This window comes from Benincasa hispida, chromosome 6 (assembly GCF_009727055.1).
Source record: "Benincasa hispida cultivar B227 chromosome 6, ASM972705v1, whole genome shotgun sequence".
Classification (NCBI taxonomy): Eukaryota; Viridiplantae; Streptophyta; class Magnoliopsida; order Cucurbitales; family Cucurbitaceae; genus Benincasa; species Benincasa hispida.
In genome coordinates this window covers 8,178,305-8,193,870 of record NC_052354.1, presented here as the reverse complement: position 1 = coordinate 8,193,870, position 15,566 = coordinate 8,178,305, and the positions used below count along the sequence as shown (strand labels likewise).

The 15,566-nt window shown below is 27.4% G+C and overlaps 1 long non-coding RNA gene across 2 annotated transcripts; it reads left to right on the top strand.

Annotated features, from left to right (window-relative positions):
• Positions 1 to 6,481: 6,481 nt before the first annotated feature.
• LOC120080120 lies at positions 6,482 to 9,074 on the top strand. Of its 2 annotated transcripts, none has more exons than XR_005482427.1 (3): positions 6,482 to 6,560; positions 7,314 to 7,403; positions 8,824 to 9,074. It is a non-coding gene; the product is annotated as an uncharacterized LOC120080120 (long non-coding RNA). The 2 variants fall into 2 exon arrangements; XR_005482428.1 differs by having other exon boundaries at positions 6,499 to 6,560; positions 7,311 to 7,403.
• The last annotated feature ends 6,492 nt before the right edge of the window (positions 9,075 to 15,566 follow it).

The following is a 15,566-nucleotide window of genomic DNA, read 5'->3' as shown; positions in this document are numbered from 1 at the left end:
GAAGGACTTAGTTTGATGATTGAATCTCAAACCAATTGTTCATTAGAGGATCAGTGGAACTTAAGGAATAAGAGGTAATCTCGAGGATAAAACAACAATTAACCCAATCGTCATTATGAACAACCTGTGAAGGGTTAACTGACTAATCATGGTTATATCAAGTGGACACAATATATCTACAGTGAGGGGAGCAACTACTAGGGATTAATTCGGTTTAAAGAGTTTAGCCAATTAGTCTCGGATTGTTGGACCTCATGATCTATAGTTCCATTAGGTCACCCTGCTATCTCACAAACAGAATAAACCTTAGAATAGCGCGATGAATTAATTTGAAACGTTTAAATTCAAATTAAGGGAATTAATTATATGCGATATAATTACACGTTTAATTATGGAATTAAACGAAATTGGAGAATTGATTAATATCTAAATATGATTTAAATATTAATTTCATGAATAGGGATTCATGGTAGTGGAATTGGTATTAAATAATTTAATATTTGATATTAAATTAATAGAATTAATTAAATTGTTTAATTAATTATTAATTTTATTTAAAATTTTAATTAATTGAATTATTTTTTTGGTAAAATTAATATTTTTTAGTTTATTTAAAGAATTAAAACTGAAAAAATGTTTTGATTTTGAAAATTGTTTTCAAAATTAGAAAAGAATTTGAAATTGGAAAAATCCACAAAAGTGGGATTTTCCCACTTTCATTAAAGCTCCTTATTCACTCTTCCATTCACAATTCCACCTCAATCTCCTAATAGGAGCTGTTATTTGTTTATACAGTTTGATTGCATGGTATTTTGGGTTGGATAGTCTGGATTGTTCAGGTTGTAGAGTTATTTGAACACCCCTAAAGATAATTGGGATAAATCAACATTCAGGCTATGGGTAGAAGCCCGAATAAGGAGAGGAGAATGGGCCAAGGTTCATACAAAGCTCCTTGACCTCGGCTTGGGCGAAGGTTGACCATGACCAAACCTCACACTACTCAGATTAATTAGTCAACTCCCTCGAACCAAGAAATCCTCAAGCAAGTCACAAGTATATTCGAAAAGTAAGTCCTCATAAGATTATAAGGAGACCAAACCTTTTAGAAAAAGGGCATCAGGAGCCTTAGAGAAGATAAGTAAGTTCTCTTTGATTACAAGTTTGACTAAGTTTAGTGTTTTGATCATTTTTTTAATTTAAGTATCGGAGCACATGTGACAATTGCCACATCTATGTGAAGATGATTCCTTTTATTTTACATACTTGTTTTCTTCTCAATCAAAAAGAATTTATCGTTGTTAGCCCATTGAAGATCATGAGCTGATCACTGACAAAAATTTGTGACAATAATAAAGAATTAAATAAAGTAGAATGCATTCCTTCCAAAAATCCTTCACGTTTTGATTTAAACCTTAAATTTAAATATGTTGTAAAATTAATATCCAAAATTATCTATTGATTCAATTTTTACATGAGACTTAGTCAAGGGTATCTGTTAGTTAGAATGGGAACTTCTATTCAAGAAAGTTTTTAAATATTTGGTAAAGATACTAATTTTATTATTTATTTGAATTTAAAATTTAATTTGATGAAATTGAGAATGTAAATTGAAATGGACTAATAAAGGTATATTTCTTTTTAAGAAATGAAAGTTGAAAGGTACCAAAGTTTATACCATTTTTTTTACATAAAAAGTTATACCAATTAATATACCTATTGATGAGTTATTAATAGTATATGAAGGAAAAGACCATAAGCACCCTAGTCTACTAATCGAATGTTATTTATAAGTAATTAACCCCATACATAAATGTTAGTCCTCACCGCTCTTGGGAGAGAAAAAAAAAACACTCCCACCAAAAAAGAACTATACAAAAAACTATATAAAACTCATGCTAATTAACTTACTTCTTTACGAGTTTACTAATTTGATAACGCTTAATTCATAGATGCATTCTAGACTATATTTTTTTAAGTCTATTCTAACAACGACACAACATGAAAAGGAAAAAAACTTTAAAAAATTATAATTTTAACATGACAACTTGTGGTTGGACAATTTGATTGACATAAAAAGATAGGTGCAGCTTGTTGGGAATGGCCCACAACTACTTAGACCTATATTGTAACCAATCTAAGATTTTAGGTTGGGAGGCACGATTCACGTAGTACTCAAGTTAAAGTAATACATATTTTTATTTGAAAAATGAAAATTTTAATTTTAGTTAAAAAATTCAAATTTTGGAGTATTAAATTTTACAAATTACAAGTAAAAAAGATTGACAAATACGGAAAAGAAAAAAAAGTAACTATGTGGTTGCTAGAAGACTCAATCACACGAACAATTCGAATATATATATAACATTTTCTCGAGTTAAGGGAGGAAGTGCCCCCTGTCCCTTCATGGATTAACTTATGGGTCCATGCTCCAAAATATGCTTACACTTGAGAGAAATTGTTTTGTCCCACATTGCAAGTTTTAAGGGTTCGGAAAGTTCTCCAAAAAACTTACAAAAGTGGATAAAATGGTTGTTAAGACTCTTTCCCCACACACATTGTTGTAGCCGTCTGGTTTAGTTGGACAGGCAGGTTCGAGTAACTATGCTTGCATTGAAAAAATAAAGAAATATTTTACTTTATTTTTCCTTTTAAAATTTACGATTATGGATTTACTTTTGGTTTAATATATGTGATAATTTTATATCTAAAAATTTATTTTTTCCCAGATTTGAAACGTTTTTATCTTCTTTAAAAAGAATAAAACCAAAACAGATTCTAAATACATCTTCTTCCTCTGATTCTAAGCTATTATTTTCTCTCATCGATTCCAACTATCCTTCAGACGAGTGCACGTTTGAGGTGGGGTGTTGTGTAAACCTTGGGAGCAACCAACATCAATGATTCCATCAAGGTCGTGTTGAATTTTCTCTCAAGACAGTGGTTTCAACAATATAGTGAGTTTCGGTTTTGGCTACGACTAATACAACTTATGATGCATCTAAGACAGTGGTTTCTACGACACAATGATTTAGATCCCATTTTGTTGATGACTAACACAATTTATAATGCATCCAAGATTTTTTTTTTCTTTATTTTATAAGCTAGGAAAAATTCATTAGTGTGGTAATTACTTTGAATAGTTTATCATTACTTAAATATTCTATTTAATAATGACTTTAATTTCTAATTTAGAGTATATTTGACATTGACTTTATTTTTAATTTTCTACTTCTAAAAATCTCATACCTGTTTATTATGGTTTTTTTTTTCATTTTACTTTTACAATCCATTTATGTAAATGATTTAAAAATCTGAACTAAAATAAAAAGTTTTAAACTTTGCATTAAGATTTTAAAATAAAGTTTAGAAAGCTAAACCAATTCGAAACTTAAATATTTTCAACCATTATGATTTAATGGCTCATTGTATTAAAGAAAAATTAATGGATCAGTGAAGATAGAGTAACTTTGTTATATCAAAAATATTTTTTTTTAAAATTCAATAAGATTTTTCCTTTTTTAAAATAAAATTCAATAAAATTAATCACAAGGATTAGGTGCTAAAAACCTATAAATAGTAAGGTCCTAAAATGTTTAGTTACTTCAAATCTATTAATTACCCAATTTAAATAAGTACGAAAATCAAAGGGTAATCTTTTTGGGGGAAAAAAGTAAATAAATAAATAAAAGGGCAATGATGGAAATACCATAAATGTCAGATAATCTTTCTTAATTTTTCTGTTTGTAGAAATTAGCGATGGCAGTGGGAAACTTCGTGATTTGGCTTTAGCTTAATGGTAGCATTTACTATTTTTTCACTCATACGTGCGAGAATGTAAACAAACAAAATTGTCAGGACTCTTTTGCAATTTTGGTAATTATATAAAAAAGTGATGTAATTTAGGAAGTTGAAATGTATCAAATTCAACGTCCCTTTCCCCAAAAAACAAATAATAATAATAATAATAATAAATAGTGTCAAATTCAGCATAAAAAATATAAATTTATCAAAATAATACAAATTTGAATTATTTATCAAATTTCTATATGAATATTTTACACGAATATTTTAAGATATTTTTAGATATATGAATATTTTAAGATTTCTAGACTTCTTTCGTAATTAATACATTTGTATATGAATATTTTAATTATAAATTGATAAGGAGATTTCCAAAAATAGAAAAATAAGGAAATTTATTTATCCAAAATAGCTAAAATTTTAATTTTCTTTTATAGAAGATAATAGAAGTTATCAATGTCTATTAGTAATAGAAATTGAAAGAAATCTATCACTGATAAACATTTTTTTTTGTATATTTGTAAATAGTTTGACATTTTTTCGATCTATGAAAATTTCTCCAAATTATAAAGTAACTTATTTTCACGTCAAAATGAGCATAGCTCAATTGACCTTAAATATATACTATATATCATTCTTGATGTTTCGGGTTCTTATACATTTTAGCTCCTAAAGTTTGAGCTTAGTATCTATTTTATTGTATAAAGTTTCAAAATGAACTAATTGAATTGTTAACAAACTAATTGAAATTATGACGTGATGGCTATTCTGCTAATTTGGTTTTTAATTTTATTTTATCTCAATTCCTAAGTATTATATTTTAGTTTCTAAGCTTGGTATATAAATATATATGTATACATGTTTTAGAAGTTGCCAATAAATCCTACATTGAGCATTCAACAAAATTCTAAATTCAACGCAAAACAGAATTTTGATAAACTATATATGGTGTAAAATATAATCATATTTTTATAACTAATAAAAAGTATAACAATATAAAAATTAGTTTTATGTAACACTTATGAACTAAAATATAAATGTTCAAAATTTTCTCTTTTACCATAGTATATAAAATAAGTTTGGAAGTTTAATTTTGAAGACTAAAATATGATTTATATCTTGTTTTTGTTTCTCTTCGACCTTGAAAATTTTTACTTACTCCTAGAGTTTGAAATTGATTTCATAAGTTACTATAAGAGCTTATAGATTTGTTTTTTGTTGACACACAATGGAAGTTTGACACGACTAAGATTGCTAATGTGAAAATTGAACACATACATCTATCATTATCTTGTAATATAATTTTACATAAATTGAAATCACAGTTGATATATAAAAATATTATACAAATAATTTTATCGATATCTTTTTTATGCAACGGATAAAGATATTAGGTCAAGTTCATGGCTAAACTAAGAATTCTCTCTAATTGAGGGAGTACTCCCCAAAGAACAAAAGTTTTATAGAAAAAAAAATGATAATTAAAAGCTCCTTATTACCTCTAAAAGACGGTATTTATAGCCTTGTAATAAAATAAAACATTCAATAATCAATTTTAAAATATTAATTTCACATTGATTAATCTAAATTAATAACTACATAAATATTAACTAAAATATACTATTTACTTCTCTATACATATCATTATCATGTACCATTTAAATAGTTAATGTTGATTAATTGCATCCATGGAAGGCAACTTTGTGCTTTTTTCCCTCTCTTTAAACAACCACTTCTCAAATCTCCAACTCTTTTACAAACCCTATTTTCAGCTTCATATTTTGAAACATCATCATTGTCCCTCCTATAATCTCGAAATGACAAAATGGGTTTGTTTGCATGTATGAAATTCTAAGATTTTCTTAAATTGATATGATGGATAAAGTTTAAAAATGAAAATTAGTCAAAATTTTATAAGGGTTTTTTTTTTTTTTTTTTTACAGTGACTCATACATTGCGCTAATGTCGAATGACATGATTTTTTAAATTTAAAATGACAAACAATGAATACTAACTTTTTGCTTACGCATGTACTATAAATACTAAATACTAAATTTTTACTTACGTACTTCACTCATGTTTCTTTTTCTCCTTTTCAAACATTGGAAGCAGAGCAAATCCTTACATTCCTTCCTTACATCCTCGCGCTCATGATAAATAGTTGGAAGGTGGCTAGAAGCATAAGTACAAGGGTTTCTCGAAGCAGGTGATGAACGGTTGATTAGTAGATTGAAGCGCAAGCATGAATGTTGGTCGAAGTGGATGATGAACAATCAGATAGTTTCTATAAGCACGAGCGAGAGGGAGAAAAGAAGGAAGAAGTCAAGGGAGAGAGAAGAAGGCAGTGCGAGTGTGGAAGGGAGAAATGAGCACAAACGAGAATGATTGATGAAGTAGTGAATGAGATCTAAGAGGTATGTGACTTAAACAAAAGGTAAGTATTCATTGTTTTCAAAATTCAGATCATTCGTGGGTCATCACTATCCAACAAACAAAGAAGAGAAAGAAAAGAAAGAACTCATTTTTATAAGATCAATGACTTCTTTTTAATAATTGTTTTTTGGGCTATTTGGTTGGATCCCATTTAAATAGGTTTTGGGCTATTTGGTTAGGACCCATTTAAATAGTTATGGGCCAAGTTAAATTCATTCCTCAAACCCAAAGTTCGCAAATTTAACTTCTTTCTCACGCTGAACTGTTTTTGCGCGCCATAGAGACCAGCCCGTTGAATTCATTGCAATCTGCTGGGCGAAGAAAAGGTAATTAAGAAACCCTAACCTTGAATTAATCTCGAATTTACTACAAATTTTTCATTTCTCTTGGCTAATTAATTTGGATTGAGCTCGTAAATTCTGGGAATGTTTTGCAATTGACATTTGGGAATTCGAAATTCTCGTTCTTATTGTTGGAAAATCTTGAATTTGGCTATTGTTGTATTAATGAGCAGATTACCTACTCCATGATTCCTCCAAAAATAACTGATGAATTTGGTCATTCGATACCTTCTTTCTAGTTCTAAATCATATCTTATTGACATGAACCAATGGTTGTACAGCACAATTGTTCATCTGCCTGTGCAATGAATCTCAAAACATTTATGCTGATGGCTTGAATTTACTGTAGTTTAAATTAAGAAGTTTTTGTGTGGATGTAAGACATGAAACAGCCTGTCAAAAGCATTCAAGTTTTGACAATGATAATGTTGCAGAGTATATCAGCAACTAGGACAGAAATAAATGAAAAGGATAAGCAAAGAAAATATCCAATACCCAAAATGTGCCTTTATGTACCAGAATATTCATCTATCTGTTTCTTGCTTGTAAATCTCTATTTAAGTAACATTTAATGACTAAATTATCACATATCTATGAATTCTATGATCTGCTCTTTTTAACTTTTTACTGAGTTGAGCAATTTACATCAACAATCATGTCTTTTACTCTGACATAGATGTTGATTTACACATCTAATGCTGGTTGTGATTTGTTTGGTGAATAATATGGTTGAAGAAGAGGAAGGAAGAAGCTGAACTCAAGGCAGAAACTCCAAATCCTAATATAAGCTGTTATACAACTCAGTATGCATCATCATGGAAAGGAGAGGTTACAGATCTTAGACCTTCATTTTCTTGTTTCTTTATTGTGGCTTTGATCTGTCTCTTTTATTTCGAAAAGAAATTGCATGTGTGGACTTGTATATTTTTTACAAATGTTATGGTATACATTTATTAGGGCTATTTACTCTATGTTGGACCATATTCAAAGCTAAAGTTGGCAGTGATGAAATAGTAGTAAATTAGGTGTCCCCACGGTCTTGTCCACAATATGAATGCCGGATCTGTGAAGCGTTGCTTCTCACACCTCATAAACAAAGCATTTAAGCTAATCAAAAAGGCTCTTTTTTTTATTTTCTTATGGACCCCCCACCCACTTCCATTGCCCCAAATCGTTCGTGATTCACCTTCACAAGCTTGGAGTCCACAATCAATAAATTGCTTCCTCATTCAGAAGGCTACGAAAGTACCCTTTACCACACTATTGTAAGAAACTGATACAAAGAAGCATCCCAGGTCTCAATTTTTCATTGAAGTGTTTGCCAGATCTGGATTGCTGATGAGGAAAGGTGGAATCTTGAATGACGCATTTCCAAAACCCCCTAAATAATTAGACCCCCCGTTTTTACCATTTTCTTAATGTGGAGAATATAAAATGGATGATTCAAGCTAAGTTCTGAAAGTAGAGTATAGTTGAGTCCACTATTAGATGAAATAAGGATCCGTATGCTATATTGACTGTGTACTTATTTAGCAGCCAAACATGGGGTTTGGACTCATTAGCAAGGTCAAGTTTTGAGGTCCATTTTTCTTCCATCAATCACTCACTCATTTATTTTCGCAGTTACAATTTGGGAACAAGTAGGACACATACAAGCTATGACAGTGAAAGGGTTATTAAATTGGACTTAAAATGACCATTGTACCCTCCTTTTCTTTTAGGCATATCCATTTAATCAACACTTGCAAGGGAAACACTAAACAAAGTAACTCTGACTTTCTTGTTGCCTTAGCCTATTGCTTGGTTCTGAGTCAATTAGTTGCAGCAATGTTAGCACATAATAAAGGCTATTAGCTTTGAAACGATTGTTGTAAAGCAAAATACTTATAGAAGGATTATTTTATTAGGACTCTTGAATTTTTTATTTTTTTTTTCTAGGAATGCTTCCTGTGCTTTACACAGTCAATTCTTTGTCTGCTGCGTTTTAAGTATACTATTAAATTCACATGTCAATCATTAATGATTTGTATGTAATGTGGATTATAATGGAAAATGGAGTGTTTTGAAAGCTAAGAATTCTTCCATGAATGTCCAATTGTTAATGGAAGCTTGGAAAGTATGTCTCATGTCAATGAGTAACTGCAATGGGATGCATTATCTAGTCACAATGGTCGGTATCTGTTATTTCAAACAATCATTAATAGCATCTCTTCAATTTGGCTTCAAATCTTTGCTTACATTTTTGCAGCAAACAGGTATTTCCCCATGTCAAAGCTGAGTTGAAGGGGTTTCTTAGAAGTTGAATACATTTGGAGTCTGGAGGACAAATAGGTCAGTTCATTGAAATTATTGTGTAATAATTTTTGTCAATAAACAGATTAGGTTTATAGAGTTGTGAGTAAACTACTTTCCAAAAGGCATTGTTAGCTACATCACAAGTGTTGTAGAGGTTGACTTACATGTATTAAAGAAACTCTGCTTGGATTATATTGTTATTCATTGGCTTTTGTACACTTTGGAAGACATAGGTTTTCAAGGGATTTTAGTTTTGTGTCCACCCTGCAGAATAGACTAATAATTGGAGCGTTCATTGAAAGAAGAAATCGTACACTGATATTTAATCACATCATCAATATTTACCAGTCATTCGTGAATTAAAATTTTAAGAGTTGTTAAGACTAATTATCTAAATAAATAAAAGAGTTATTATGGCTAAACGTAGGTGACGGTAATATAATATGATATTATTGACCGACTCGAAAAGTGGAATGGTTATTCAACAAGGGGACCTCTTAATAACCGTTGAATGTGGATACAAAAATTTGTATCTCTCCTAGTAGCCACAGGATACAAATTTAGAGTAATCTTTACTATTTATCTCTATACATTTTACTGTGCAAAATTATTAGACACAATGTGACACTTCTCTCGAGTAATTTCTAAAAAAAGTGGGAATTGTTTTATTGAAATTGGCAAGATGGTTTTTTATATTAAATTAGTATTTTATAAATGAGTTGTATTTTACTCTTAAATATATGTCATGGTAAATTAGTTTTATGTAATTTTTTTGAACATTTATTAGAAGTACTTGGATTGATGAGAAAAATGTTTCTTTTTTACGGTGGGGATTGAACGATCAACTATTAGAAATACGATGACAAAAAATTTTTTTTTTTTTTTTTTTTTTTGAGAGGTTGAGAAAAATGTTAGTTAAATTAAATATTTATTACAAATCACACCTTTGTGGGTCTCATTTATATTAAATTTAAAAACACTTTTGGTCCTTAAATTTTCATGAATGTAATAATATAGTCTCTGAATTTTGGCTTGTAAAGATTTAGTCTTTATACTTTTAATTTTGTAACAATTTAGTCTTTGAACTTTAATATGTAATAAGTTAGTCTTTGTACTTTCGACATTCTAACAATTTAGTCTCTAAGGTAAAAAATTTATCAATATTAGATGTCAATTTTTAATATTTAATGATGTAAACTTTGTATTTTGTAAAAATATTAAGTCTCTAATTCATCTAACGATTTATTTATACATGAAATCTCATTAAAACTTAAAATTAATTTCTACAATAAGAACTAAATCATTACAAATTTAAAAGTTCAAGGACTAACTGTTATATAGTAAAGTTCATAGACTAAATTTTTATAAAATAAATCAAAATTTAGGGATTAAATTGTTACTTATATAAAAATTTAGGGATTAAATGTGATTTTAACCTTTATATTATGTTTGTGAATTCACAAAGTCAAAGGAGTACCTGAAGTCAATTTAAAATTTTCGGAACATGCTTTGCTGAAAGGCCAAAGCTCAATACTGTAATTTACAGTTCCTAAATTTAACAAATTAACACATAAACGTAGTTATTTCTTTTCCAATTTTGTAATAATATGATAATAGTCATTGAAAAAACAATAAAACAAAGTGTAATCTACAATTTATTAAAAAATATATATTATTGAAGAAAAAAATTTCTAAACAAGAATAATCAAAACAGTCCCATGATGATATAAGATAATCGTAAACAAGGATTAAAATATTAAAATTAATAACGAGCTTTCAATTTTTTGGAAATATACATCAATAAATTATCAATATCGACGGATATTCTTATAAATCTAAATATGTATGAAAAAATTAGATTGGTTTGTAATTTCAAATTAAGCTAGAGATGTTGTAATTAATGGATTTAGATTATATTTTTAATTCTAGCGTCTTTATAAAAGATATTAGAGACATTAATTAATTTTTAGTGTTGATACCTGACTCTCTAAATTACGAATATATCTAAATGTTGACGGAAATTTTATAATCATGATATCTCCAAATATTTTAACCCTTTGGTCATAAAGTAAAGTAGATGTACTATTGATGGGACATTGTAGGGTCTGTAGTACAAAATAGTTTTTGTTTATTGCCAAAGTATTAAATATAGGTTATGGATTATGAAATAATAATAATAATCGTCGAAGTGAATTTGATTATGTAGTATTGGCATATGTTCTAATCCTAAACATTAGAGGTTTAATTCCCAATTCTTATCGTTGTTGTACTTAAATAATAATAATAATAAATAAACGGGTTATGTGTTTTCTATATTGTAATCTTGATTCTATCCTTCATTTCGTTTTTGAAATTGTTCTATTGGGTCTTTTTTTAAAGGTAAACTTGATAAATATATCGTTATACAGGTTTAAATATTATTTTGGCCTATTATACTTTTGTAAATTTTAATTTTGATTTTCAAAACATTTCTTTTAGTTTCTAAGCTCTTAAAAGTGATCATTTTGGATTCTTATTTGCAAAAGTTTAATACACAATTTATATAAAATGTAAACCCTTTAATACAATTTTATGACTATATTTTAGTAAATTTTAGTAAGTATAATTCTACAATTTTGATAGAAAGAAATGTGGTAAAAATTGAAAATGAAGAGATAAGTGATCAATTTTTAATAGTACATGAATCAAACGGATGTATCAAAATTAAAAAAATTTGAAAATATAAAAATTAAAAATAAATATTTTGAAAGAATAAAGATCAAAATGAATTAAATTCAAAAATGTAAGATCGAATTAACATTTAAATTATAACTTTGGATTTATTGAGTAATGCTGCAATAGAAGTAAAAGTAAGAAACTGCATTTACTGACCCACATTAACCAAAAGTTCATATTTATTTATTTTCACCCTCTCTATATAGGGGTAAAGAGAGGAATTGGGGAACATAGAAGATAAAACAAGAGAAACAAGTAAAATGGAACAACAAATTTAGAGCATGTTTAAAATGACTAAATAAAAAAAATATCTTTTAAAAAAATCATTTATGGTATTTAATCTCGTTTGATAAAAACTGATTTAAACACATTTTGAAAGTATTTCAAAATCTATTTTGAGTGATTGTCAAACAATTTGATATTTTTACAATGACTCACTTTCATAATTAAACACTTAAAAAACTAAATCAGATATACTTTTCATAAATAGAGATATTCTACAAATTTAAAAATAAATTATTATTTATATTATATTTATATTAATGACATTATCTTACTTATTCTCTTGTGTTTGATAGGATGATTCATGAGTACAAAGTAAGAGTTTTTTTTTTTTTTTTTACTTTTATTTAAAGATATATATATATATATGGTTAGAATAGAATAACTTGTCAATACACTACCCAAGAATAGTTGTAGTTTTCCATTAATTTTTTTTCTATATATAAGTTCTGCTTTTATATTTAAAGAATATATGGGTCACATCCATAATTTTATTTTTAAAAATAAAAGTACCATTAAATAAATATATACATACATACACATATATATAAGGGTATGAAATTCCTATTTATTGATGTAACTTTTTTTTTTCTCTATTTCCCTTTTATTTTATATGTATTTTATTTTTAAATTTAAGTTTGTAACGCTCTTTGTACTGGTGAATGAATTAGGAGAAAAGTCAAAAGTGCCACAACCACACAATTCCAGGCTGACACAACCCATTAAAAATGCTTTCATTTTTTTTTAAAAGATGTATGCAAAGAGCAAATATTTTAATTATATAAAATGTCAGAGGAATCAAGGATTTATCTGAGTTTTTTTTTTTTTTTTAATTTTCATCTGTGAAAAAAAAATGTCAAAACTATTTATAGAAATAGTAAAAAGAACATCGATAGACATTGATAGATTTCTATAAACTTTTGTTAATGATAGATTTTTATCAGCTTCTATCATTAATAGACATTGACAAATACTATCAGCCTCTATAAAAAAAGATTAAAATTTTGTTATTTTATAGAAATAGTTTTCTCTATTATTCTATTTTTGAATTTTTCTTTTTCTTTTTTTTTTGTCTTTCTAAACTCCTTATATATATAATTATGATTGTATAATTCTATAAAATTTAATGCCATTTGCCATTATGCCACCTTGAAATCATGATTTACATATTCATAATTTAAAAAAAAAAATCAAGGAATTTGTGAAGATACACTAGAAAAAAAAAGCTTGTATACATAGATGGTACATTCTAAGAAATATGAAACAACAAAAATGAGAATTTGAATATTTAATAATTCAAAAAACCCCTAAAAATGGGGGGAAATGTTAATGACGTATGAACTAGCTAAATTATAGGTTAAAAATAAATTTAGTTCTCGAATTTTCATGAAAATAATAATTTAGTCATTGAACTATAGTTAATAATGATTTAATCCATGTACTTTCAAAATTATAACAAATTAGTGTCTTTGAACTTTAACAAGTAATAATTTAGTCAATAAACTTGACACTTTGTAATGATTTAGTCTTTACTGTAAAAAGATATCATTAAGATTTAATGAATTTTTAAAATGTGTAGATCGATAAATTTATCGATATAATTTTTTTATATATATATTATAAAGATAAAGTCGTTACATTATAAAAATGGACACTAAATTTTGAAAATTTTTACAATACAGATGAAATGGTTGCAAATTTTAAAATATAAAAACTAAAATATTACTTATAAAAGTCTAGGGGATAAATTGTTAAAAATTAAAAACTATAGAGATTAAATCGTTGTCAACTAAAATTTAAAGATTAAATTGCTACTTCGATAAAATTTTTTTTTTTTAAAACTTAAATTATATTCAAATTAACAAAATGTAGGATAGTTTCAACTTATATTTAATTAGACAGTGCTCTACTCTTATGAAATTCCCAATCAACTTTATTTTCATTAATTCAGTGTTGTGGCATATTTGATTAATGACCTTACTAGTAGGATTGAAAAGTGAAGTCATCGCATTAAATTGAATCTTATTCAATAATTATTAAAAGCATATTATTGAATAGGATTCAATTATTATTGAAAATTATTAAACGATGATTATTATTCATATAAATTATGAAAGAACTATCACTTATATACCAAAATATATATATATATATATATTACAAAAAGAGCATCTTGTTATTTTGAAGTTGGTTTTGCATGGTTGTTCGTAATATATAATTATACTTATACTTTCAAAGTCTACGTTTCTAACAGGTCTATAATTTCTAAATATATCTATTTAGCTATTTTAATGTATATATTTTTTAAGTTGTCAATAATTATCATATATAACTTTTTTTCTTTTTTTTTTTTTTAAGAAAACAAGCATAAAAAATCACTAAAAAATAACATCACGAGTCACAAGAAAATTAAACCATTCAAAATAAGGAATTTAAAGAAGTGAATAAGAGAAGAATCTTGCTCTTCAACGCCCTAGACACAGGGGAGTGAACTAATATATATTGTGACACACTGCTTCACATGGGAGAAGGAAATATCGATCATCTCATGCATAATCGACACCGCCTCATCCATGAAGAAAAAGACTTCCATAAGATCCATTGAGCTATCATTCAACATAAATTGACCACCTCCAAACAATTGGACTCGACCACAACATGGTGAATATTCAGAGTCATAAGATTGGTGGAAGTCATCACAGATTTTGCCCACTCTTCAAGTATGTTGATTGTATTACATATCTTGAGATGAATGTATAATTAGCTACTCGCACACGACTCAAGTGGTCCTATAGCATCCACGCGGCCAAGCCACTAGCATGGCTGACAGAATTCCAAGCAGCATCTGTGTTCAACTTTTTAATTTTGTTGGAAGATTAAGTGAATTAATCTCCTTAGCTTCTTTTCTTTACCATGCTACAACTTCTACCCTCATAAAAATACTTTTCAATTGAATAATTGATAGAATCCACCCCACGTCAACAAGAACTCATTGTTACTTTTTAAATTAAAAATTGGGATATAATTATATAAAACTAATCTCGACTTAAATCAATTTGAAATTTAATCTTTTAAAATTCTAAATTTTATTATTAATGTATTAAAATTCTCAAATAAATTATTCGTGGCGTAAAAATTAACAAAATATAATATCAACTTCAAAGTCAGAGGTTCGGTCAAACTATGCTTAGCTCAATGGACGTAAAAATTATAATATCAACTTCGAAATCAGAAGTTCGATCCACTCTCTCCCATATTGTCAAAAATAAAAATGTAACCTACACATTAGCAAAATTCGATAATTCTCTTTTAAAGTTGGTAAAATACTAGCAAGTTTTGGTATGTATATATATGGCTTAAAAGAAACAAAAAATACTAAAAGAAAACATAACAAAGGTAAAGGAATTAGGCAGATACAAAACCTTAAAAAATATGTGATAAAAAAATAGAAACAAAAGTATACACAATTTAATTAGCAGCTTGTATTATTGAAGAAAAGCATATGTTAATCATAATAATTGTTGTAAGAGATTATTAATTAGGAAATAGACTGCATGGGACTTAATAACCAAAAAAATAATAATAATAATAATAATAATACTAATAATTTTTTTAAAATTTTTTTTGTCATATTGTGAGATTTTCTCTCATTATTTATTATGTGCATTTATATCTCTCCCCATTTATGCCACTGGCCAT